The following is a 26,810-nucleotide window of genomic DNA, read 5'->3' as shown; positions in this document are numbered from 1 at the left end:
GCCAAAATTGTAGTCCCCCACAAAAAAACATTCCTTTCAGAACTACAGGAAATTGGAGCTACTTAATATTTGTTGGTTTTATGACAATTTGACCAAATATTTAAATGGAGATGTTTTGTATCTATAAAGGAGGGATGACTTTTAATAAATACCCTCAGTTTAATTCTGTGGGAAAAAGATGAAATGCATTTTAAATTGATCTGTAACAAATGCCACTCCATCTGGAGGTAACTCTTGGCACCTCTATTTTAAATCATGTTTTTAAAAGCCCTATCAGAGACTCACAAATTTCTAAAAATACATTAAATGATTATATACCTTATAAAAAGTCTACAAGACAAGGTTTAAAACTTGAGATAATAAAGGGTTTCATAAATAAGACTGTAGATGTAGAAAAGAGACATTTAGTATACAGAATTTTTAAATGATATCTTATGGGAAAAAAGATAATAAATTCAAAGCAAATGACAGATTTGAAAAATCATTTTGAGTGCAGAAGACATAAAGGTTAATATCTAAATATATAAAGTGCCCTTACAAATGACAACCCAGCTGGAAAAAAAAAATGGGCAAAGTATTTGAATTTGCTAATTTACAGAAAATTTAAAAGGCCGACAAACTTATAAAAAGTTCAAATGTACAAGTCATTGGACAAATTGAAACTAACAATAATTAATCAATCTACAACTATCTCACTACCATAAATTTAAAGTCTCTCACACCTCTTGCTTGTGAAAATGTAAGGGGCTATGTATACATGCTTACTGTTAGAAACAGAATTATAAGTCTTTATCTTTTAAAGTAATCTGTTGACATTTATTTAAAATTTTAAAAGACATATCCTTTGAATAATCACTCTCATACTTTGGACTCTATTTCAATAATATAGAATTACTTAAAGACACATATTTAATGATGTTTACTGCAGCGACATCTGTTGAATCAAAGTCTGAAAGCAATGTAGCTATAACAAATAAGGTAAAGATAAAATAAATGTGTCACTCCACCATGGACTGTTATACACCTGTCAGCAAGACAAAAAACTAGGCCTCTATCTGTTGTTAACTTAGTCTCAGATGCTATTGTTGACTGAGAAAACCAGGATGCAGAAAAGGCAGTATTGTGGGATTCAATTTTCCTAAAAAATGAAAACAACTTTTGGCCTCCCTGGTGGCAAAAGGAGTTAAACTCAGCACTATGAAGCAATCCACAGCCTCTGCAGCACAAGTTCAATCCCCAGCCGGCCAGGGAGATACCCACATGGTGAGGTAGACCTCCCATGTCTCGCCCGCTGCTCCCCTCAGCAGTGTACTTCAGTCAATCTGCCTGTTCTGTTCCCCGCTCTGTCTCTGGTGAATCTTCTCACTGCCCCACACCTCTGGGCTGTACCCCAGGGCTTATGTGCCTAAATAAATAAATCTTTAAAAAATTCCCATAAATTATACTTTTCTTTATGGCTGATCCAATATTATACATATGTGTGTGCACATTTCCATTAAAGGAGATTCCATTTTGTTCACTATTTGAATTCCTAGTGCCTTCCATCACTGCTGACCTATAGTAGACAGCAATTACTGAATTTGCGAAATGAATAATTATAAGTAATTATTTTTATATGTCATTAGAAATCAGGTCTCTTTTTTTAAATCTTTTTTTTTTTAATTGAGGCAACATTGGTTTCCAACACTGTATGATTTAAGGGAATAGATTCACACCTTCTCCAATGTATGTCACCATACCTCACCCACCACACAAAAGCACCAATAATCTTCCAGCAAAATCTGTTGGGCCTTCTACCCCTCTCATTTTTGCAGTCATATTTCTATAGTTTGTTTTGCTTTAGTCTTCTGCGTTCCTTTGCTTTGTTTAATTCCATGAGAGTGAAATCACCCCATATTTGTCTTTCTCCTTTCTCCTAACTAATCTCATATCTTGCATCCCTCAATGTATAGACAGCAGTAATCTCTAAGAACTCTCTGAGAGCAGTAACCTCTAGGAACAAATGTGGAGGCCCTCCTGTTTCAATGACTATCACTTTCTAATGTAGTTTAAATCAGAAAACATTATTCTTTCAGTTTTGTTCTGCTTAAGATTTCTTTCACTATTTGGGGTCCTTTGTGGAACCATATAGGTTTTAGGATAGTTCATTCTATCTCTGTGCAAAATGCCATTGGAATTTTGACAGAGGTTGTATTGTATCTGTAGTTGGTTTTAAACAGTATGGACAATGGTGCTGGGAAAACTGGGTCACTACATGCAAAAGAATGAAGCTTGACCACTACCTCACACCATACACAAAAATCAACTCAAAATGGATTAAAGAACTAGACATAAGACCTGAAACCATAAAATACATAGAAGGAAATATAGGCAAAACACTACGGGATTTGCACATCAAAGACATCTTTACAGACACATCACCCAAAGCAGTGATAGTGAAGACAAAGATAAACAGCTGGGACTACATCAAATTAAAGAGCTTCTGCACAGCAAAAGAGACAATAGCAAAAACAAAGAGAAACCCCACCAACTGGGAGAACATTTTTGCACACAACACTAATGATAAAGGACTGATCACAAAAATCTGCAAAGAGCTGATGAGACCCAGCAACAACAAAGAAAATAATCCAGTCAAAAAATGGGCAGAAGAGCTAAAAAGAAACTTCTCTGAAGAGGAAATGCAAATGGCCAACAGGCATATGAAAAAATGTTCAACATCACTTGTAATCAGGGAAATGCAAATCAAAACTACCATGAGATACCATCTCACACCAGAGAGTGGCACATATTAAAAAAACTAGCAACAACAAATGTTGGCGAGGGTGTGGAGAAAAAGGAACTCTTCTGCACTGTTGGTGGGAGTGCAAACTGGTCCAACCACTATGGAGAGCTGTGTGGAGATTTCTGGACCTACTAAACATAGAGCTTCCATATGATCCAGCAATTCCACTCCTAGGTATTTACCCAAAGGACACAGAAACATCAATTCCAAAGAACACCTGCACCCCTATGTTTATAGCAGCACTGTTTACAATAGCTAAGCTTTGGAAACAGCCCAAATGCCCAAAAATAGATGACTGGATCAAGAAGATGTGGTACATATATACCATGGAATATTACTCAGCATTCAAAAAAGATAAACACATGCAATTTGCAGCAACATGGATGGCGCTGGAAGGGATCATGCTCAGCGAAATAAGCCAAAAAGAAAAAGAAAAATACCGGATGGTCTCACTCATAGCAGGAATCTAGAAAACTTAAATAAGGGACCAGGAAAATGAATATAAGAAAGTGAAAATCAAAATCAACAAAAAACTATGAACCAGAGACACTTTTTTGGGGGTGGGGGGCGGGAGGGGAAGGATTGGGGTCAGAATGGGGCGTTTGCAATTGTATGGGGAATATAAAAATAAAATTTATTATTTAAAAAAATAAATAAATAAATTTAGTAGTGAAGTGCAGTACTCTATTGAAATAGTGTATTTAAATTCAAACAGTGAATTAAATAATTTTCAAATGATAAAAAAATAAATAAATAAACAGTATGGACATTTTAACAATATACTTCCAATCCATACATTTGAATTATCTTTCTTTTTTCAATTTCTTTCATCAGTGTTTTTAAGTTTTCAGTATATAGGTTGTTTGCCTCCTTGGTTACATTTATTCCTAAGTATTCTATTATTAGCTTTTTTCCCAATTTATTAGTCAATAGACATTTTATTATTTTTGAAAAAAGTTTTTGTTTTTTAAATTGCCCTAAGAAAGGTACAGGCACACCCTCCATTTATCTTCAATAACAAGCACAATTCTCATGAACTGTAGTGAAATCTTCAGAGCTCAATTAATATGCTTAGAACTGCCCTGTTCACAATGCCTATGTGTTGACCTGTGAAATCTTCGTATTTTTTTTTTTAATTAGGTGACTTAGGAAGCAATAACCTTGTGTCTCCCCAGTTGATTGGGCCAGAGTGAGTAATATGCTAAGTCAATTTTCCGTGGACCAAAACAAGAGTAATGGTTGATCTATGAAATTTAAATGCCTAGGCAGCCTCACAGAAAAAAGAATGCAATCAAAACTCACAGGGTTTAGGAGAAAGGCCAAAGACCCATCTAAGCATATACTGCAGGACGGAAACAAAGCAGCTGTTTGGCAGTGGCCTGTATGAGAAGGCAGGAAAGTGAAGTGCAGCTAGGGAGAATGTTCTCTGGTTTCCTGGGTAACAGGAGTCAAAAACTGCAAGCGAGGGAGCTGAGAAAGGTGCTGCAGAGGAAAAGCAAGAAACATGCCACCACGCGGGACTCTGCAGGAAGGTAACAGCACATGTTCAACAAGTGTAACCGGGCAGGGATTCAAGCAGGGGTAGGAAAGATGAAGTAACCCAGAAGCTCTGACAAATTCTTTTTGGAAATACATTTCCTCGGCAGGTAGACACAGTTACTTAACCAGCATCCCTTGTCTTGCATAATTGAATATTGATTGAAAAGGTGCATTTAGTGCCTTCGAAGTAAAACAGGCAGGAGCCGTATGCAGGGAAGGACTCAATAGTCGGATGACAGAGCTGGGCTTCCAGCTGACAAATGAAGGATCTGAAGCGTCTCTTCGTCAATAACACCGGCCCTGCTGGTTCCTTCTGTAAATCATCATTGTTATTCCAGACACTAGACTCCCTAATAATCCTATCAAATTCACTTGAACTCAATTCTGTAGAAGAAAATTAAAAAGATTCATCCAATTTGATACTTGAAATACCTGCAAATGGAAAAAATGTGTTTTACTGTCATTCTAACGCAGACTTTCGTCAAAATGCTAGGTTCACTTTGGGCTTGAGAAGATATTCCCTAGAGTTAATTGCTACACAAAATAGAGTCATTTTAGAACCAAAGCATGACGAGATAGTTACAACAATTTCTAAAAATCAACAATTTAACCCTGGCCATTTGGATGGACAGCACATCTGCAGATGGCTCAAAGAGCAGCACGTCATGAAAGGACATACTTTTATTTTTTTTTTTTTTTTAAGTAAAAAGGAAAGGACAGTCCTGTCGATTTCCTGTTGGATGGCAAAACCCAGCTCTGGCAGCGCTGCCTCGGGAAGGGTTGTTTACAGCTTGGAAAAGGGTTTCGTGTGAGGCATGTCCTGAATATGTTGCAATGTTACAGGACAGTGTCAGCTGCGGAGCTGCCAAAAATGACATCAATTCTCATCCCCACAAAGACACATTTGTTAGGGGTACCATTCATAAGGCACACTTTTTCTTCCTCCACCTTTCCTCTACAGAGTAAGAGATCAAGACGTTCCAGTAGAATTGTAGGTCCACAAAGTAAAAAACACTGCCAAAATTTTGAACCTCAAAGGTTTTAAAAGACACAAAAGTTAATGGCAAAAAACTGACAGTAATGAGTATAACTACAAGATTTTCCAATAAAAATAGACAGACATAGGGCCCTCCCTGGTGGCCTAGAGGTTAAGTCTCAGGGCTATTACTGTGAAGGTCTGAGTTCAATCTGCGGCCAGGGAGCTTACCCACATGGCACGGCAGACCTCTACTGTCTCGCCAACTGTTCGCCTCAGCAGTGTATTTCAGTGGATCTGCCTGTTCTGCTCCCCACTCTGTCTCTGGTGAATCTTCTCACCCCTCAACACCTCTGGCTTACACCCCAGTTTTTCTATGCATAATAAATTAAAACTTAAAAAAGAATATACAGACAGAAAGAGATAGACACACACACACATTCTCACAAACGTGAGGACTATATTTTAAGCCTCTGAAATTGTACATTTCCATTATTATCCTCCTTTTTATATTTTACAGTCTGATTTAAATGTTATATATGAACTATGGACACACTCAGTAAAGGTTTTCCTGTCCTCTATGCTGCTGAGTAGACATTAATAAAATATACAATTACTTAATAAATTATTTTTGAACAAAGGCCAACATGGCTATAATTTTTTGAGTAGTGACTTTATGCCAGATTTTTTTCATTACATATCTAAGTATGAGGTAATGCTTACAAGCTAGTTATGATTATCCTCCCAGTTCCTGAGGAGGAAACTGAATTCAGAGATCACTGGAAGGAACCAGAGTTACATAGGAAGTAAGGAGCAAGGTTGGGACTCAAAACCTATTCTTTCTGATTTCGGGCCTCCCCGGTGGTGCAGCGGTTGAGCGCTGGGTTGCGAAACTGCCCGCGGCCTCTGCGGCGCCGGTTCGATCCCCGGCTGCTCCCCGGCCACCGGAGGAGGGTCCCACATGGCGCGCAGACCTCTCCTGCCGCCCACTGCTCCCCTCAGCAGTGTACTTCGGTCCTTCTGCCTGCTCTGCTCCCCACTCTGGCTCTGGTGAATTCTCTCACCCTCCCGCGCTTCTGACTGTACCCAGTGCTTGTATAATCAAAACAAACAAACAAATAACTAAATAAATAAACATGCCTCACTTAAAAAAAAAAAAACTATTCTTTCTGATTTCAAAACCTACTCTCTATCTACCTACTCTCTTTGCCCATTATCACTAATACCCTATCTGAATAATCTCAACATCAACAAAAAATACAGATGAGGTATTAATAATTATAGTCTAGGAATTAACTGCTGAGTCTCTGACGTGCAATTCCCAGAATGGAGAAACACATGGAAAAGGATGGAAGGGCAGGAGGCAGGAAGGGAGGAAAGAGGAGAGAAATGCTTTCATTCACTAATTTATCAAGTATTTATTTTTTTAAAGATTTATTTAATTATACAAGAACCGGGGTATAGTCCAGATGTGCGGGAAGGTGAGAGGATTCACCAGAGACAGAGCAGGGTACAGAACAGGCAGACTGACGAAATACACTGCTGAGGGGAGCAGCAGGTGAGACAGGAGGGGTCTACTCGCCATGTGGGTTGCTCCGAGCTGGTGGGGATCGAACCGGTGCTGCAGAGGCTGCGGACAGCTTCACAGCACTGTGCTCAACTGCCTGCGCCACCAGGGGAGGCCCCTATCAAGTATTTATTGAGTCCTAAATCTGAGTGCCCAGACTCCAGTAGGAGCTAGATTTGCAAGGGTTAGCAAAAATGATTCACTCTCTCTCACCTCACAGAGTTTATAGACAAGTATGAGAGACTGTCCTTCATGCAATAATCACACAATTAAACACAAAATCCTGTGTTTCATGATTTTAAATGCTGCCTCACAGAGGTACATATACTGCTAGAAGTGTGCAACAGGGTATTTGATGTAATCAGAGTAGTCAAGTAAGGCTTTCCTGAGGCTATGACACCACAGAAAAAATATCTTAGTAAACAAATACTAACACTGATGTGAGAGAAAAGTGTAGACAATGGTAACTGAATGTTCAAAAGTCTGAGGATGTACTGGGGTTGAGAAGGATGTATAATGGATATAAAGAAGCTAGTGAAGACACAAAGATGCAAACCTATTTTTTACCTCAATAAACAAATCGGAGGTGGGGATAGAAGCTGGTGAAGCTGAAGCAGAGTGTGAGATGGAATATGGAGGGAGATAAGGGTAGAGAGGAATCTGATACGTCTTCCAGGATTATGTTAAGAAGTAGTGTGCTTTTCCTAAGAGCAACTGGAAGCCATTGAAAGTCACTGAATTGATGAAATTCTTCTAAAGCAAATGACTTTAATTGTGAAAATATGATATGAAAGGCAAGGTTTTGATACTACTACTGCAATCATCCAATCTTACAACACTCTGGCTTTGGCTGTGGAATGGCTTTGAGATAGAGTTAGAGTTATGTTTACAATATGGTTATGAGAGCGTGGGGAGTAAGGTTTCAAGAATGATTCAGGTTTCCTGGTTGAAACACAAAACACAGGGGATTGTTACTCACTGAAGGAAGAAGATAACGATTGCTGAGAGATGATCATGTATTGTGACCGGACATGTTGAATTTACTGTGCCCTTGAAACATTCAAAAGGAGATACAGGTTAGTTGCTGTTTGGCTTTGTGAACGTGTAGCTCAGTGGTGAGGCCTGGCCAGAGAGGCACATGGCAAATCCGGTGTAAATAAGCAGATGGCAGTCACAAGAGCTCCTTACCAAATTCCCCGCTGTCCATCCTCTGGGTAGGTGGTAGGGCTGAACATTCCAACTTGGATTTATCAGTAAGGGGCTCATCCAAAACAGACACCACTTTCATATTTCAACACAGGGAATTAAGGATAGGGAACAATTTACACAGGCATTGAAAGAGCGCTGTCAGTCGAACAGAACATGGAGAACCACCAAGTAAGAGTATGTTACACCCTTAGAAGAGGAGAATCAAAGAGGAAGTAGAATTACCAGACCCCAGAAGTCACTTCTAGAAGGTGGGAGCAAATCATGCCTGCTTCTTGGGAGCTGACATCACTGCTGTTGGAGCTGCCTCCCCCAGCACTGAAAGAGGGCCAGGGTAAAGTTATCTCGTTTCCCACTCCTCTCTCCCTCCACTCATTTGCAGGACATTTGCACCGGGTGGTCATTTGCCAGTTCTGATCAATGAGTTGTGCTACTCCATGACATTTCGGGACAGAATACTTACCACCAGGAGACTCACTAATGTGCTCTTCTGTCACAGTAACCGGTAACATTCCAGATAAGGACTGATCCATCAACCAGAGTCTGAGAATGAGGGCAGGATGAAGCAGAGGCCCCAGCTGCCCCACAAGAAATGCAGCAAATAACCTGAGTGAGAAATGCATCTTTTTTCTTTTCTTAAAGCACTGATGTTTGGGGAGTTGGGAATTCTTTGTTACCTGCAGCGTAACCTCTTCTATCTAAAGGGATACAAAAAATTAGAACTGGTAAGTGGGGTCATGTCCCCATCAACCTCAAAATGTGGGTTGGTGCACAATGATGAAAGTGATATCGAAAGCTAGAAGGGTTATAACCTAAGTCATGCAATGTGAACATGTTAGGTAAATCAGTTGTCAACAACAGTTTAGATTGCAGATAATATGCCTTAGAAATATGTAACTGCTTCCTAGATATAATTCTGAAAATTTTCATACGTCCTTGATTCCGCATCTCACTCTTCTCTTTCTGTCAACCAACTGTGGTTATCACAAACCTCCCAGTCCTCAGTACCCATGTCTGGTCCTCAAGCAGTGACTACCATAAATTATCTAGAGCTTTTGGACTTTGGGGTGGCATAAACAAATTATATCCATTGGGGAATAAGTTTATTTTTTTTCTGTCAGACTAAAGAGTTGAAAATCAGAAAGGTTAACCGTGGTGGTTACCAAATAATTTCAATTTCCTCATGCCAACTCCGTAAGAAAACTCTGTTTTGGTATAATCATGTTACTTTTTTCCAACAACTTCTAAGTAGAAGTGTCATGAATGTCTTCCACATGGGATCATGGAATAGCTGTAATGAAAACTCTAGAACTTTCTTTCCCTGTGACACAGAGGCCAGCAGCATTTTCCATACAAGTTGATCCATCTGACTAGATGCCATAGGACTAAGATGTCAAGCACCCAGGTGGCCCATTATGGACATGCAACATGGAGTTCTGGGGCTGTTCGTCATTTATTCAAGTTAATTAAGGCCAGGCATGTAAAGTGAATGACGTTGCCCAGAAGAAGAACGCACTGTGCTCTAGAAGTCTACACCTCCCACAGAAGCAGAGAATGAAAAATGAAGAGAGGAAAAATCCCAGGGAAATGTTCTGCCTAGAAGCAATCCTGATAAGAGGGCTTCAAGGACAGAGTGGCCAAGTGTCCATTACAACTAAGAGATCAAGTTTGAAAGAGGAGCAAAAATTTCCACTGGAGTTAGCAACAAGGTGGTCATGATGATCCCAGCAAGAAGTCTTTTAGGGAATGAAGGATACAAAGGCCCAGAACAGGATGGTTTGAGGACTGAGTGGGAGTTTGAGAGAATAAAATGAGAGAATATAATTGTCTCCTTTGGAAGACCTGTGGGTAGGAAAAATGGAGTACACGCAAAAAAAAAAAAAAAAGGTATCTCGAAAACAGGTTTACCCAGACTCCTGCCCAACACATTTCATTCTAATAGGATACCGTTATCACGAGAAATACAGTTACATAAAATTCTAGTTGCTGAGGTAACAATCCCATTGAATGCAATTCTCTAAAAAACTTAATCAGTGTAATTTTAATAAAGAAAAATAGATGCACCTGCAAGTTCACAGCTAAACTGCAAGGGACACTTGTGTACTTTAACACTGTTATTTAGATGTCCATGTGCTGCCATCATGATCAAGCTTATTAAAGAAATAAAGAGATTGTGCAGACAGAACACGTAGTTCATATATGGATAAGACTGTGCAGATCCCCTGGTTGCACAAAATAAATGAAAAAGTTACTGAGTAAAAGCTTTTCTGAGTCTTATCACTTATATTCCCTGTGTCTAATACACTGCTCAGAAAATGCATCGCATACCCTTTTACCATTTTCTGAGAACATCTTCAGCCAAAATGTACCATTGTCAATGAGCCTGTCAGTTGCTGATGAAATATATAATCCTACAATTTTAGATAATTTCACATTCAAATATTTGCTCGCAGCCCTACAAAATAGAAGCCACTAACCACAAGACTGCAGGTACAGCTTTTAATTCCCAGTGTCTTTACATGTACACATTTGCTATTTAAAGGCAGCAAGGGAAGGATCTTTTCAGTTAATAACAACTTTTCATCAAATGCCTCAAAAATACCAAATCAGTATTGGGTGGATTATATATTTCAGCTCAAATCCTTCCTGAAGTGGTAGGTGCTTTAATTCCTATCTTACACATAAATAGAATGTACCAGTTTAAGCCATATGGGTAGCAAGTGACCAAGCCAGGGCAGTAACCAAGTTTTCTGTCACTAAAGTTTTGTACATAAAATCCTGGATATTTTGCATTACAAACACAAATATCCAATCTCCGTATTCTCAAGGAAATAGGCACATGGTTTCATTCAGCTTTGTGAAAATTGTGGCATATTTAAGAAAGAGTATTCCACTTATGCTTGAAGGTAGAAATTCCTTTTAGAGTCTGATTTGTCAAAATTGTTATTCAGGCCCTTGAGTAGAGCTTGGTTATGTAGCATTGGGAAATAAAAACCTAAGCATGAAAAGCCTTATTTCCTGAAAGAGCTTACCTAATTACTTAAAAGGAGCTTTTGTGTTCTCATACAGGGGGTAAAGTAATAATAGTAAACATAATTTTAATTAACGTTTACAGTAAGATACATCAATGGAGGTTAGAAAATCCTTTGGCATTCTCCAATTAATACTTACTCTTGCCCTTCTATTAGGTGCTTTCAAATTTTCTTAAACCAAATAATCACATTTGTTGTGTGAACTTAACAAATGGTCTCATGTTTGCATGTAGGACAAATGCATAATAAAAGACTTCTATTTTATTTCCCATCACAACTAACATAAAATGGTAACTTATTGTTTTAATTGAGGAAACACTGACTTACATCATCGTTGGTATTCTGGAAGCATAGGATACCCCCCACCCTCCTCAGTTATTGTCACCAAGTCACCAAGTCACCCATCATCCAACACCAAAGTCCAACATGCTCCCTTCTCTCTTTGTTCTTTTTCCTCACCCCACCCCTACCCTCTGGATGCATCAGTTCTATAGTCATAAAATGGTAATTTAATTTAAAAATCGATCAGATCATGCCTAGGATGTGGTCCCCATCCCAGTTTTTGTCAATAACTCTCTTTCTAAGCACAGGCAGTACATTAGAAAATTTATATTTTTTTTCTAACGCAAACAAATGAAATTCCAAACTGTGATGTACCCTCAGAATGACCATACAATGTTACTCTTATATACATGGATAATGTCCACTATCACTCATTCTGTAGAGATTATATTTAGCTGACAGTCACAATTCCAAGCACCAACCAAATAAGGGACTTGATAGAGAGGAAGTGGAAGGAATTTTTAAATCACAAAATGTAGGTTAAAGTACGAAAACTGTAAAATATAATCATTTTGGCAAATCTTGGAGACCCTATAAGATCTGTTTCCCTGTTTTTGAAAATTAAATGATACCTAATCCACAGCATCATGATGAGAATAAAATGAAAAAAGCACCTTGCAAGCTGTTATGTCAAATTTGATAAATATGTGATGTATTATAACATGGTCACTATGGTGCAAACAAAGGGGACCTCCTGCAGTGGATAGTTATTACTATATTTTGTTAAAGTTGTTATTCATTGGTCAGAGAATACATTAACTTTTCATCCATGCTATAGCGCTGATGTTATTCTACCAAATATGAAGTATAATAAAATCTAAATTGCTCAAATATATAAAAGGAATTCAAAGCACAAGCCCAGAGTCTAAATTTACTTTTCACACATCCTAAATTTGTAATTCAACAGATCTGCTCGCCTAATGAAGCTTTAGTACTGTTACTGCTATCATTTCTGTAAATATACATTAAATGAGATAGTCTTGGAAGATTTGGAAAATGATCCTGGGAAGAAAAATGAAAAGGTGTAGGGTATGTCAAGGTACTAGAGAACAACTGCACTGGGTAGCAGAGGCATTTCTGTTGATTTCAACGAAGGGTATATTTTATACTTCAGCACGGCAAGAGAAAGACACTTTGAAATATTCGACCATAAAACCTAAAAATATGCATTAACAATCACTAAAAAAATCCAGGCCTCCCTGGTGGCACAAGGGGTTAAGCACAGCACCATGAAGCTATCCACAGCCGCTGCAGCACAAGTTCGATCCCCTGCTGGCCAGGGAGCTACCCACATGGCACAGCAGACTTCTCCTGACTTGCCTGCTGCTGCACTCAGCAGTGTATTTCAGTCAGTCTGCCTGTTCTGTTCCCCACTCTGTCTCTGATGAATCATCTCTCCTCCACACCTTTGGCCTGTACCCCAGTTCTTGTATGCATAAATAAATAAAACTTTGAAAAATTACTTTAAAAATCCACAAGTAAAACTCAAAGAATTCTTTCAATGAAAATCAGTTTACTACTTGAGAATATGGGATTCCCATGGGAGGTTGGTTAACATTTCTCAGATTTTCCTAAATTCTGCAAATATAAATGCACAATGTACATAAGACTAAGCAATCTAGTATTCATTAATTAGTTCAACTTTGTCTATATCTTTCCCTGTCCCTTGCAAAGCCATTCAGATGATACAGAATTCAAAGGGAGAGGTGTAAGCATCCTCACAGTCAAACGTACTCATTAATATTTGATGATTAAATCCATTTTTATTAGATAATTAAGGTAATGTAACCTTATTTTTCAAAGCACAAATGAAGTCATATGGCCAATGTCCCTAAGTCTACTAAGGTGTTTATTAAAAGCTGGGAATAATCACGATCACTTTCTACTATTCATTTTGATGTTGTTGTCTGGAAAGTGAAAGTGTATGTGGGTGCTGTCTAGACACGGGGGAAGGTTCTGCAGCTAACAAGATGCGCAGATGCACTTTCCTTTTGAAATGTTCACATGGCATTTTTACTGTGGCCATCATGAATGACCAGCAATATTTCCAGCTCAACTTTGCTAAGAGATCTCCCTAGAGACTACTGGAAAGTGGTGGGATAAAAGAGCTGCCTCTTTGGCTGTAATAATTGGTTGAAGATCAATTCTAATGGTTTTCCTTAATTGTTTATCTTTAATTAAAACAGAAATGATTTATGTTTGAAATATCTTCAATACTCTTCAACCTTAACTCATGAGAATGTGTTTTGTTTACTTCAATTCAATATTCTAGATTTATTGATGATATATGACAGAGGCAGATTTGATAGAGAGAAATAACTGTGAACACAACATACCAGCCTCTGATCTCCCAGAACTTTCAAGCAATACAGCATCAGTTAATTTGGTCAATTCAGTCCAAATAATCAATGAGTGCAGGATAACTGTAGGTCACAAAGGAAAACGCAAAATTTATAAGAGAAATTTCCAATATTGCTAGCATCAAAAGCCAACTGAATCTATTCAACTCTGTGAAATGCATTCCTTAAGCTATGTCACATAAGTAGGTTCCTTTACAACTTAGTTTTATTTGCAAATAACCACTCATGATTTCAAAATAAAATTACATCAGTGAAGAAAATCTTAAGTAGGAAGAAGTTGTAAACCCTACTTTGTAAACATTCCTAAGAAGAATTATGCAAATCCAAAAGGAAAATGCAACTGTTTAGAGTCATCTTAATGACCAGATTTCATAAAAACTAACTTGCCACCGATTGGAAGTTGAACCACCATCTCCTATGTATCAGTCAAAAAGGAAAAACAAAATGCAGCTAGTTAAGAAACATCAGCATAGAATTAATCAGATTAGATCCTGATTTCACAGAAGTTAAATGTATGCTTAGAATCCATGAAACACAGTGGGGTTTTGTTTGGTCACCCTTTTCATATAGACTAAAAGCCAACCCAGCGGAAGTTCACAAGTAAGCTAATTCAAAAAATAAATTCAGCCTAATTCCATACATTAGAAAATTATCAGGAGAATATTATTTCACATGTAAAATCCCAAAGAACAGACAATGGGTAAGTATAACCACAATTGTGTTATGATGTGTAAGTTCTAAGTAAATATCAACCTAAATAACTAAACATGGGGATTGATGGGTTTAAAAATAAAAAATGACTTAAGATGATAGGCCTTTCCAGACTGGATACTGGGGGTGCAAGGTAGCTGGGGTTCTACCAATGAAGTGTAACAATTAATGTTAAAATTAAAAGGAGAGCAACTGTTGATGCAGTTACAGAAGCTGGTTTTTCATCAATAGTTAACAATCTTATAAAAGCCAAATATTCCAATAATATATCATCTAGTTGCTAAAAGTTAACTAGTTTGATATTTCAAATCAAAACTTTCTTTATTCTCCAGACCAATTCTCCAGTCTCCCAAAGTTTAAAAAAAAAAAAAAATTGTGCCATTATCTGTAACTTTTTTTAGTTTAGTTTTTGTTTTGTTCCTCATTTTAGAGACAAGGAAAGAGGCTTTGGGGACCCATGAAATGTTTCATTTTAAAACGATAACAGTTAATAGTCATGCTTATCAATGTGAGATTAATTTAGAAATTAAATTAAAACCACAAATTTAAAATGCTCGGTTCTTTCCAAAGCTTAAGATTTAGTCAGTATTCAATAATTAAAATCATAAGAAATTTATTAAAACTCTACTAAAATCCTATGGAGGGTTAGGTACTTAGCTCACAGCTGAGAACCATAAAATAAATAAAACATAATTCCTATCCTCAAGAATGATCCTAATTTTATAGACTGGTCACAACCACACATATAGCATTACATACCACATGCATCGAGGATGTGGTTTCTAAGAACTCACAATCATGCAGAAAAAGAAATGAGTTCCCCTCTCCTGCACTGTTGGTGGGAATGCAAACTGGTCCAACCACTATGGAGAGCTGTGTGGAGATTTCTGGACCTACTAAACATAGATCTTCCATATGATCCAGCAATTCCACTCCTAGGTATTTACCCAAAGGACACAGAAACATCAATTCCAAAGAACACCTGCACCCCTATGTTTATAGCAGCACTATTTACAATAGCTAAGCTTTGGAAAAAGCCCAAATGCCCAAAAATAGATGACTGGATCAAGAAGATGTGGTACATATATACCATGGAATATTACTCAGCATTCAAAAAAGATAAACACATGCAATTTGCAGCAACGTGGATGGCGCTGGAAGGGATCATGCTCAGCAAAATAAGCCAAAAAGAAAAAGAAAAATACCGGATGGTCTCACTCATAGCAGGAATCTAGAAAACTTAAATAAGGGACCAGGAAAATGAATAACTATAAGAAAGTGAAAATCAAAATCAACAAAAAACTATGAACCAGAGACACTTTTTGGGGGGTGGGGGCCGAGAGGGGAGGGATTGGGGTCAGAATAGGGCATGTGCAGTTGTATGGGGGAATATAAAAATAAAATTTATTATTTAAATAAAAATAAAATAAAATAAAATAAAATAAAAAGAAATGAGTTCCCTTGCTCTTTTCTGGGTAGACTAAAAAGTTAGAATTCAATTTAGTTTGTAACATAATAGCACAGGTACAGTGGTACACAGTGAAAAGCATCAGAAATTTTATAATATCTTACAACATAAATCTCGGAGAAACAGTTCGGTGTACCTTTTGAAAGCATTAGCTATGTCTAACATGATGAAGAATGTCCACAAAATCAACTTACACATGAAAACACATCCTTCTATTTCTTCACAGTCTGAAGGATTTCCATCAGATAGTGGGTAGAATGTTGTAAAAACTGAATTTTAACTTAAATATGCAGGCCTTATATTCCAGAGCTGTCATTTATTCTGAAAATTCACTTAATTTTTTTCAGGCTTAGTTGCCCCTATGAAAAGGGGCAACTTTTAGCAAACATATTTTGCAAGTATAACAAATATGAGGTACCATTTTTCCATGAGTGGAAATACTTGACAATAAAGAAACTTACAAAGACCTCAGAAAAGGGGTATATATTTTGTTTCTTTGGACATTTGTTTCCCTTAAAGGACAGAACAATGTCCCACAAAGGTTTCCAAGTCCAAAGGCCCAGAACTTAAGAATGTGCTCCCTTCATGGCGAGAAGCGCTGTGTCCATATGATGAAGCTGAGGATCTTGAGATGGGAGATTATCTTGGGTTATCTGACGGAGCCCATAAGGATCCTTATAAATAAACAAGGTAGGCGGGCAAGTTGGAGTCAGAGAAGTAAAGGTTGGGATGGAAGCAGAGGTCAAAATTCTGTGACTGCTGGCTTTGAAGATGGAAGGCAGGCCACAAACCACACAGGGTGGGCTGCCTCTAGAAGCTGGAGAAAGATGATTCTTTCCTAGAGCCTCCTAAATAGACCACCCTACATGACCCCAGTGAGACCTGCATCAAACTTCTGACCTCCAGAATAGGAAAATAATCAAGTGTGTTAAGTCACTAAGCATGTGATAATCTGCCCCAGTAGCCTTAGGAAGCTTTTACACCAGCGGGAGAGTGCAGGGGAAGATTCCAGTCCCCTGAGCTACAGCCCCACAGGCTGTTTGACATTCAGTCTGTCCCTCTTCATTTCAAGTAGGGAAGTGGAATGAGGTGATCACTCCAGCCTCCTTCATCTCAAAAATCCTATAATTAAAACCACTAATTTCTGCTTTCTTTCTCCTTTCCCATCTTCCATCTCCTCCTTGAATTAAAGAGCTTTTTTCATCTCTTGTATTTTGTGCTTCAGGAAGAAGGTAAATTCCTTGTGCGAGCCAGTCTGGTAGAAACTGCTGGAGGATAATGAGGTCCACTTACCCGGACAAGCCATGTCAGCTGCTCTCTGTCATTGACAATAAGGAGAGAACTTCCCTTGCCCACTTCAATTTTCCCTGAGTCTGTTTTCCAGGTCTCAAAATACACAGGCAGAAGTTACACAGAAATCCAATAGGAACTCAAGGTCCCTAGGGAGTAGTTAGCTTCCTGGGCAATTCTATTTAAAAATGTCCTCATCAAGATGATTCCTTTAAAGAGTGTCTTCAGTCTACGATTTTAAAAATTCATGATTTGTCATCCCCAATTATAAAGAAGGGAATTTATAAGAATCTGATTGCTCTGGATAAGTCCACTAACAATACATTCGACCTTGAAGCAAAATGGTCAGCAAAGCACAGATAACAATAGCCACTGGCTAAAGAGGATCTGTGTGTCCTTCTTTAACCCTAAATGTAAGTTTTAACAGCAGTTGCACATTATAGGAATTAAGTGACTGGGATTGTTTAGACTTTAATTCTTTAAACATCAAACACTGTCAAAATAATAAACAGACTGATGATACGATATTAAAAATAACTTGAACCTTTTATTTTTAAATTGTAAGGAAACATCTTACTACCATGCAAGGACTTGCACCCTTGTGAAAGAACATTGTAAAAGTTCTATGGTTCAAGAACTGAGGCATAACGCAAAGGAAGGGGTGGGAGGGGGACAAAACAGGGGAGGGATGAACACAAGGGAATATGGTGGTGGTTCATGGGTGCAAGGTGGTGAGAGAACTACGGGACTACAAAGATGTAAGAAAAATGTTTAATTAATAAAAAAATAATTAAAGTTCTTTGGTTAAGATGACCCACCCAATTCCACTTCCAGATTTACATTCAAAAGAACAGAAAAGAGCTATTTGAATACCTGTACGTGAATGTTCATAGCATCAATTTTCACAATAGACCCAAAGTAGAAACAAGTTAAATGTCCATCAACAATGTGTGCATTTTCATCTAGGTTATAGTCCCCATACAATTCCCACCCCCCCTTGTTTTGATTTTACTCCCTCCTTCCACTCCCCCATAATATGTCTCTGGTTTATAGTTGCTTGTTGATTTTGACTTTTAGTTTATTATAATTAGTCTTTTCCTGGTCCCTTATTTAGCTTTTCTAAATTCCTGCTATGAGTGAAACCATCCGGTATTTTTCTTTTTCTTTCTGGCTTATTTTGCTGAGCATGATCCCTTCCAGCTCCATCCATGTTGCTGCAAATTGCATGAGTTTGCATACATTGTGCAAAAATACAAAATGATGTAAAATATATAAAATTTAAAAAAAAATAAAAAATTAGAAAAAATAAAATGCAATCTGAACGAACACCTAAAAAAAGTCCATCAACAAATAAATGGATAACCAAGATGTGGTATATCCATACAATGGAATATTATTCAGTCATACAAACATTATGAAGTATCAATGCATGCTACAACTACATGAACCTCAAAAACATGGCTGCCACGGACTGAGGGAAGGGGAATGAGCGATGACTTAATACATAAAAATGTTATTTTCAGGGTGAAGAAAATGTTTTGGAAGTAGATAGAGATGATCGTTGCATACCACTGTAAATGTTCTAAATAACACTAAATCATATATTTTTTAAAAAGTTAATTGTCTGCTATGTGCATTTCACTATAAATTTCAAGCAAAGTTCTACAGTTAAGAAGCACTAAATTCCCTTTCAGCACTGCCACTTATAATGTAGCCTTTGCCAAGTCACTTAAAATCTCCACTCAACTTACAGTGTTAACATGAAGATTATTTAATGGTTGCACAGCAGAAAAAAAGAAACTTTTATTAGAACTGAAACTTCCTTTCTCTGTATCCGTTCCCCTTCTACAGGCTATAGGAACTTTAAAATACCAGTGTATAAATATAAATAAGCAGGAAGAGGCAGAGGAGGAGGAAGGAGGAGGAGAAAAAATATGACTTTGCTATGCAACTTCTAAAAATTTCTCCTGAAGAAGTAAACAGATGGCGATCTTTGAAAGACTGCATCACACACACACACACACACACACACACACACACTCACTCTCTCTCTCTCTCTCTCTTTCTCTCTCTCTCTCTCAAAGGTATTACATACATCTCTATAATATTGAGTACTAAAGAGAAAGTATGAAGGGCATTTGATTTTTTCAAAAACAGAAAGGTTGGTTAATGAAGACATATCAACACAATAGACTACCATGCAACCATTCTAGTCATCATGTAGTTTGTATTTAATAACAATGAGAGCTATCTATGCATGAGAGAAGGGACAAAGGACAGTTTCAGAACACTATACATCACATAATCCCTTTTATATCAGAAAAAAGGCAATGAGAATATACACACAAACTGTAATGCTGGTATGAAGAATGACATTTTTTAATACTTTTGAAATAAGAAAACCAAGAAAAACATCTATTGGAAAAAGGATGTAATGAAAAATGTTTTAATAGCATACCTTTCTCATTATCAAACAGTATAAAATTAGTTGTTTTATAAATATACTTTCCTCTATTTCTGACATGTGATTTTATAAAAGAACTACTCTTTCATAGGGCAGAATTTTCCTTTGTGAGGAGTAAATATATCATGTATTAACCGTGTGAGTTCTGAAAATAACTTAACCTCTGCACATCAAAATGGTGAGAAGCTGAGTTATATAATTGGTACAGGAGTATCTGTTACTACATGTGAGAACAAGTAGGGTCAGGGTCCAAGTCCTTAGACTTAGAGAATGTGAGCAAACGTATCTAGAAACAATATTAGACCTCAAGTCAAAATCATAACAAGTTCTTGATGTGTTCATAGAAGATAAAAGGGTCTTGCACAATGCAGCACATCCCCGTGAACCTCTAAATCCTCTCCTTTCCTGGGTGTCTAATCTGTGAAGAAACTCACATCCTCTAAAAGACCAGGTAAGTGTACAGAGATAACTGCAGATGTGAATTCTTCCAAATGTCAAGTCCCAATTTGCAGATTTTAAAAGGATTTCAGGATGCCTTCAAATCATTTTAGTGCTGAATCTAGACGATGGAGCAATGAAAAGAAAATGTGGCGGATGAAAAATTAAGTGCAGTGGAACAAAATGTAACGTGGTGGGGTCATTATCACTCAAGGTATTTCAGAGCTGAGTTTTAATTGATCCATTCTATCAAAGTACTGTGTTGAAAAATGATTACTGATTTGAAAGATAGTAAGATGTTATATAAAATGAGCTACATTCCTGTAACTGATGAATGGGACGTAGTTACCATAATATATGCCAACCAAACTTCTACCAGGTTTTGGAATTTGCCATTGCCCGAGTACACATCCTGCAACATGAATAGTTTAATGAGCACCATCAAAGCATCATTGTCTGTATATTTGTTTTTATAGAGTTTTTAATTTTTTGCATATGGCTGTTGTCCTGAACAGGTCCCCCCATTTCAGGCTTCTGTTGACTACGCTCTCATATGATGCTGCTATCCCCATCTCACCCACATAATCTCCTAAGTGGTTAGCAAAATGCTGGGCATATGCTAGATGCTCAAATATATGTATCAACTTCAGATAAAATGGTGGGACAAGATATGCAGCACACAGACCTTGTCATGCAGCATGTCTCTCAACCTAACAGCAATGCCTATCTTTGCCAACATACTGGGGTCTGGCCCACACACAGAATGGCTGATATGCTCAAACCAGCATTACATGACATAGAAAAGTCTTTAAAAAAAGCATTCAGGGGCCTCCCTGGTAGTGCAAGGGTTAAGTCTCAGCACTACGAAGCTTTTGCCAGCTACTGAGTCATAAGTTTGATCCTCCAGCCAGGGAGGTGACCCACATGGCACAGCATACCTCTCCTGTCTTGTCCACTGCTCCCCTCAGCAGTGTATTGCAGTAGATCCACCTGTTCTGTTCCATATTCTGTCTCTGGTGAATCCTCTCACCGCCCCCCTGTGGTCTACACCCCAACTCTTGTACGTAAATAAATGTCTTTTTTTAAATAAAAAAACATTCAGGTTATCCCTGCATTGTACCTTCGATCATTACTATGGGACTCAAAGATTAGCTGCTACTAGTGTAACCTACAGAAAGGAGAAACCAGATGACCCATTTAAAGCACTTGAAACTCAAAAGTGTAAAAGGATGAAACACTGAGAAAACAACCGCTCAAGGCCGCTGATGTAGGACAAGTATTATATTTACTGTAGGGTGGCTAACATTAGCCAGCACTAGTTGGCTATTACAGCCACACTGCATCATACACAATATATGCCCTTCTTCCCATGACTTTCAATCATTACTTATGAATGTCCCTATATCTACCAAACAGGCTGTTTTGTAAAATACACCTATTGTGCATTACAATTAGGAAATATTTACTTGTTTTAAAATGAAACTTGCTTCTTGTTTATTACTTGTTTTATGCATTACTTGATTTACTTGTTTTATGGCCAGGCACACTGACCTTAAAACTTAAGTGTACATCATGTCCACAAATAAATACTTTTTCTTATTTTGTCCATGAAAAAACAAAAACAATCCAGGCCCACTTTGAATGTATTCAAGGACTTGCTTTCCTTATAAGTTCTTTAGCTTCAAGTCCATTTCCAAGAATGAGAAGACACTGTATGACAAGGATACTGCATTAAAATGTGCATGCATGATGTAAAAGTAAAGCTGGATAATTTTCATGTTCAGTAAGTTGGTTTTGACCTAAAAATCAAATTTTTTTTAATTAATAAATTTTATTTTTATATTCCCCATACAATTGCAATCCCCCCATTCTGACCCCAATCCCTCCCTTCCCGCCACCCACCCCCCAAAAAGTGTCTCTGGTTCATAGTTTTTTGTTGATTTTGATTTTCACTTTCTTATAGTTATTCATTTTCCTGGTCCCTTATTTAAGTTTTCTAGATTCCTGCTATGAGTGAGACCATCCGGTATTTTTCTTTTTCTTTTTGGCTTATTTCGCTGAGCATGATCCCTTCCAGCGCCATCCATGTTGCTGCAAATTGCATGCATTTATCTTTTTTGAATGCTGAGTAATATTCCATGGTATATATGTACCACATCTTCTTGATCCAGTCATCTATAAAAATCAAATTCTTAACAAATCATGCATACCACATAACTTTCTGTATTCTCCAACTTTAAAAACAATTGAGTTTTGATTTTTTTGAAATCAAACTATTAAAATCATACTTTATTTTGACCTAAAAAAGACTCTGACATTTTTTTTTTTTGTTTCCAAAATAAATGTATATCCAAGAGGACCATATTTTCCCAACTCAAAATTAGGCCACATAACTTGAAATGTAGGTAGAAAATTCAGACTACTTGAAAATCAGGACAGTTAAAATGAATCTAAGTTAAACAGTCACTGGACCTATTTTGATTTAGATAATGAAAACAACTGATATATAAAACATTCTTTCCTCAAAATGTTTTGCTGGCACAAAGTCAATAATGAAAAAGGAAATCGCAATCCTTGTTTTTCATGACTATATGCACAGTCCATCTTCATACTTAACAGAGTGTAGACATTTCATTTCATGTTTCTTTGAGTGAATGTGGAGGGAGGAAAGACTGAGTGTGTGTTTGTGTGTGCGCACACACGAGAGAGAGAGAGAGAGAGAGAGAGAGAGAGAGAGAGAGAGAGAGAAAGAGAGAGAATATTCCACAACACAAAAATGTTGTGGAAAAATCTTAGCCCACAGGAGGCATTTAAATGTTATTTTTTTATCTTACTGAGCTCCAAAATAATAAAGCAAATACAGTCATTAGAAAAGAAGAAATTATGTGAGTAGAAAAATACTGCACAAGTCAACTGTTAAGCTAAATGAGCTTCTCTCTAGTTTGAGAAGCAAATATAATTTTTAAGTGATTATTTAATTTAAAGAAACAGCTATACTATCATTTCAGAAGGAAATTCAAAGGACACTGACTAGGTTCAGTGTTAATCAAACAAAATTGTGTCTTCATTACAATAAAAGAATGCCTGTGCTTCTCTGTTACATTTCAGAAAATGAAGATTCTTATTTTATTTTTTAAAGGTTTATTTATGCATGCAAGAACTGGGGTACAGGCCAGAGGTGTGGTGGTGGTGATGAGAGGATTCATCAGAGACAGTGTGGGGAGCAGAACAGGCAGATCTACTGAAAACACTGCTGAGGGGAGCAGCAGGAGAGACAGGACAGGTCTGCAATGCCATGTGGGTCAGCTCCCTGGCTAGGAATTGAACTCAGGCCACAGTGATTGGCTACAGCTTGACAGAGCAGAGATTTTAACCCCTGTACCACCAGGGAGGCTCTCTTACTTGATTATACAGACCCTGATAGATATGCAGATCTGTCACAAATTTTAAAAACTGTGACCATCCCCAGGTCATTCAGTTTAAAATTGTAGTTAGAAGGTCAAAAATAATGTCCAACCTTACAGCTGCAAAAATAAATACATTTCAACCATGTAAATATACAAATCTAAACAGTCTTACTAAAGGATTCCTGAATCCCATAGCATCCCACCTCCCTAACAGAAGAGTACTCAAAGGATTTGTATCAATAGAAAATGGAAGGTTTTTATAGTCAGAAAGTGTTTAGCATGTTATTCAGTACTGTCTTCAGTACTTCAAGCAGGCCACCTCCCTTTAGGGGAAGACAGAGGTGTCTTATGCAGATTATCTGTATGGCTGACTGGGACTGATTGACATTACATTCATGGAGCCTCGCTAGTAGTGCAAGGGGTTAAGACGCAACCTATAAAGCTGTCCACAGCCTCTGCAGCACTAGTTTGATCCCTGGCCGGCCAGGGAGCTACCCACATGGTGCAGCAGACCTCTCCTGTCTCGCCCACTGCTCCTCTCAGCAGAGTACTTCAGTCAGATCTGCCTGTTCTGTTCCCCACTCTGTCTCTGGTGAATCCTCTCACCCCCCCCCCCACACCTCTGGCCTGTATCCCAGCTCTTGTATGCATAAATAAATAAATCTTTTTTTTCTTAAAATCCTTTTAAGATTACATTCATGGAGGTGTTGAAACTGCAATTAAATTAGTTACTAAATCCGAGATTGGTAATAGGCTTGGCACAAGTGACTCCATTTTGGACCAGTTTTTTTTTTTCTTTCTTTCCTTTCTTTCTTTCTTTCTTTCTGTCTGTCTGTCTGTCTGTCTTTCTTTCTGTCTTTCTTTCTTTCTCTTTCTTTCTTTCTCTCTTTCTATCTTTCTTTCTTTCTTTCTCTCTTTCTTTCTTTCTCTCTTTCTCTCTCTCTTTCTTTTTTTTTTTTTTAACACTGTCAATGTCAGGCAATTTATGAGAGGCACATACACTCATATTCACGTATTAAACACTGCATATCTACAATGTCAAAGACACTTGTAAGTGTGGAGAAGACAACAGTCAGCCAGGGTAATGACCATGCCTCACAGACCTTACAAACTGAGCTTATGAACCCAACCTCTCCTGTTCCCTGAGGGACCCAGTACTCAGCTTTCTGGGCCCAGAAGACAGTGATGAGAAAAAAGCCCCTTCACACGAAGATATTTGCCAGCAAAGGTGCTAAGCGCACAGGGAGTACTGGTCTTTTAAGAGAAGACAAAGGAAACAGAAAGTACAGAAAATCATTTTTAAAAGGATTCAAATAGGTGGTACAAGCAGGACACTGGAATTAAGGGATGCTGATCACTGTAGGATGGGGACCCTTGCTGAGATGGGGAGACTTATAGAACCACCGCTAGAAAATGGGGATAGACATGGAGAGTCAGAAAGCAGAAGGGAGACAGGGGCAGGAGCTCTGCTCTGGGATGGACTGGAAAGAAGTAAAGCAGGTGAAACTGATGGCCACCCTGGTGGCGCAGCGGTTGAGCGCTGGGCCCCGGCCACTAGGCGAGGGTCCCACATGGCACTCAGACCTCTCCTGCAGCCCGCTCTCCCCTCAGCAGTGTACTTCATCAGTCTGCATGTTCTGCTTCCCGCTCTGGCTCTGGTGAATTCTCTCACCCTCCCGCGCTTCTGACTGTACCCAGTGCTTGTATAAATAAATAAATAAATCTTAAAAAAAAAAAAAAAGCAGGTGAAACTGGAGTTAAGCGTCAGTGGTGAGCTCTGCTGTGAAAGGCAAGGGAAGGAAGAGAAGAGGAACTGGGTTCCCCCAGCATCACTGCTCCCAGTAGGTGACCACTAAATATCTGTTAGAGCAAAACATTTCCTCAAGAGGACAGCGATCAGACCCCTTCACCTTTTATCTTTTCATTCCCTCATTTAGTAGCTTTTAACTGAGCGATCAATAAAGTTATGCCTCTCACGGTAACAACACTCCCTTTTTTATCATGTTTAGCAGTCGTATAAAAAATCATCCTAATTTCATTTTTTTTAACATTCCCTCCTTGCTTCACTAGGTAAAACACAAGGGAATGTGTCTGGTTTACCAAGTTCAATTATAAGGTCTGAGGGATAAACTCAGTATCGTGAACATTTAAAAGTGTAATTTGTCTTTGGAACTGTTCTTAATACCATCATACCCATACTGCTACAAATGTGGAGATTTAAGCCCATGGAGATTATGCTCTGTGCAGGCACAAAAGCACTATTGAATATAAATTATTTTCAGTAAGAAAAAAGGGCTATAATTTTTCTTAGTTATAACAGAACATGTCAGAAGACGAAAATAGAGAGAAGCTAATCAAATTGCTTACAATTCTCATCCTGAGAAAGGTGAATCAATTTAACACTATGGTCTGAATACTATAAAACTCGTTTAGGAAAGAATTGGAAAATAAATAAATACCACTGCAGACCTACTGGTTTCAATCATATTCCATATTAAATTGGCTAGGCAGAGGAAACAGTTCAGTCTCTTTCACTAAAAAAGGCCCTATGTTAAGGATCTGCAGGATGGACTCAGATGCTGATCTAGTACTTGTGTCACAGGGCAGGGTGAGGGCTACCCCAGGACCCCCAAATCTGCATACTCTAAATGGGTTTTGCCATCTGTTGCATCAAAACAAAACATGATGTAGTGCGTGAAACCTTCAGTGGAAAAGAACTTTAATATAATTAGTGTGCAATGAAGAGAAGAGAAGAGAAGAGAAGAGAAGAGAAGAGAAGAGAAGAGAAGAGAAGAGAAGAGAAGAGAAGAGAAGAGAAGAGAAGAGAAGAGAAGAGAAGAGAAGAGAAGAGAAGAGAAGAGAAGAGAATATAGTTGAAATAGTTTCCCCATGAAGCATGCAAAATTACCCATCCCCTTGTGGGTAAAAGCCCAGCCAAACAGGGTTGGCTCAAACCAGGACCACTGAGGCCCAAAAAACTTGCCACAAGTCTAAAGCACCCTCTAGTGGTAAACCACAGGAAAGGGGTAGAAAGGGCCAGGCAAGCTTGGAAGGAAAAGAACTAAATCAAAAGCCAGGTCAAGATAAAGGCTGCCACTGCCAGCCTCCCCTTGAGTCTCACCCACATCGCTGTTTCTTTCAAGTGTCTCCTTCCATGCCCAAGTCCCTGGTTCAAGTCCAAGACTGAGAAGCCAGCGCAGCTTCTTCACATGCCTCCGCACTCCACAT

Source organism: Talpa europaea (genome assembly GCF_964194135.1).
Source record: "Talpa europaea genome assembly, chromosome: X".
In the NCBI taxonomy this organism is placed as follows: Eukaryota; Metazoa; Chordata; class Mammalia; order Eulipotyphla; family Talpidae; genus Talpa; species Talpa europaea.
The sequence above is the reverse complement of the archived record's forward strand: the minus strand, read 5'-3'. Positions refer to the sequence as shown.